The sequence below is a fragment of the Pygocentrus nattereri genome, chromosome 12 (genome assembly GCF_015220715.1).
Source record: "Pygocentrus nattereri isolate fPygNat1 chromosome 12, fPygNat1.pri, whole genome shotgun sequence".
NCBI classification, from domain to species: domain Eukaryota; kingdom Metazoa; phylum Chordata; class Actinopteri; order Characiformes; family Serrasalmidae; genus Pygocentrus; species Pygocentrus nattereri.
This window is the reverse complement of record NC_051222.1, coordinates 26542694-26543786: the sequence shown is the minus strand read 5'-3', so window position 1 is coordinate 26543786 and position 1093 is coordinate 26542694. Positions and strand designations below refer to the sequence as shown.

Below are 1093 nucleotides of genomic sequence, written 5' to 3'. Positions count from 1 at the left end.
CCATGACTTAGTAAGGCGTGGTAATGAGATCACGGCTTACTAAGTCTTGGCCACGCATTAGGATCTCATTCCCACGCTTTACTAAGTTGTGGCCATGACTTAATCATCTCATTCCCACTCCTTACTAAGTCGTGGCCACGCATTATTTTCATTTATACAGGATGTCACCAGCGCTCCCTATTAATACCATGGATTTCAAATGAAACAGTGGGACGTACAGGAGGGCGTTTGAACGGGCTCCTCTAAACGGGCTTCCACTGATAAATTGCTGGTGACTTGGTTGGTCGCGGGGAGGGGCTTAGCCAGTGGCCCCGCCCACAGGCTCCAGAGCGCGTCGAGGACGGTGCTGTTCTCCAGTGGAGGAGAAACTGCTGCGAAGTGAGATAAAGACGCTGTTTTCGCTGTTTCTGCTGTTTGGGTGCTTCGTGCTTAGAAATTATCATTCGGTTCATTTTCTTTACTCTTTTAAGGAGGCTCGCGGGGAGGAGCGAGCCGGTGAGCATTAAAAACACGTCGTTTTGGGGGAACTTTTGGGAGCCAAACGAGCGAAGAAGGTGAGTAACGTTAGCTGATACGACATGGTTTTATTATGTGACATTAAAGCGCTAGTCCGCTCAAGTGCTGGAGGAGCGAGGCGGCAGGTGACCATATGGAAGCAAACGGCACTCTACTGTACAGCCTGTTGAGCAGCAGCCTGTAAGACAACCGCGAAGCCACGTTATATCGAATAAACACACCTTTCCAACAGCAAAGTGTGCAGACTGGTTAATACTGCAGGCTCAAGCTCGGCTGGGGCGTTTCTGCTTGGCCAGTGTTGTGGTGGTGCTCTAGTCGCTTGTATTCGTCTGATCCCTTGCTGGGTGTGGGCACTTAAGCAATGTCTGTTCCACCGGTCTGTCTCCTGCCTGGCTTTTATCGCCTGTAGGGAGGGAAAAGCGAACCTTTAACACCAAATAATAGAGATTCAGTTAAAGAGCAGCTAAATGAAGTGTTTATAAGGCAGGCGTGATGGTAAACATGGTAAAAAAGAAGAAACTGTGAAGCTACTGGATGACAGAAGCGTCAAAGTGTGTTTTGTAGGTATAGACTGATG

At 48.8% G+C, this 1093-nt stretch overlaps 1 protein-coding gene across 1 annotated transcript in view; it reads left to right on the top strand.

The window, feature by feature from the left end:
• The first annotated feature begins 293 nt into the window (after nucleotides 1-293).
• The window catches only part of rab3da (RAB3D, member RAS oncogene family, a), a 22016-nt gene continuing 21216 nt past the window's right edge, over nucleotides 294-1093 (top strand). Inside the window, exons 1-2 of the mRNA XM_017712162.2 lie at nucleotides 294-378; nucleotides 471-554. The gene's annotated coding sequence lies outside the window, so the exon portion shown is untranslated. The remainder of the gene's footprint in view (nucleotides 379-470; nucleotides 555-1093) is intronic.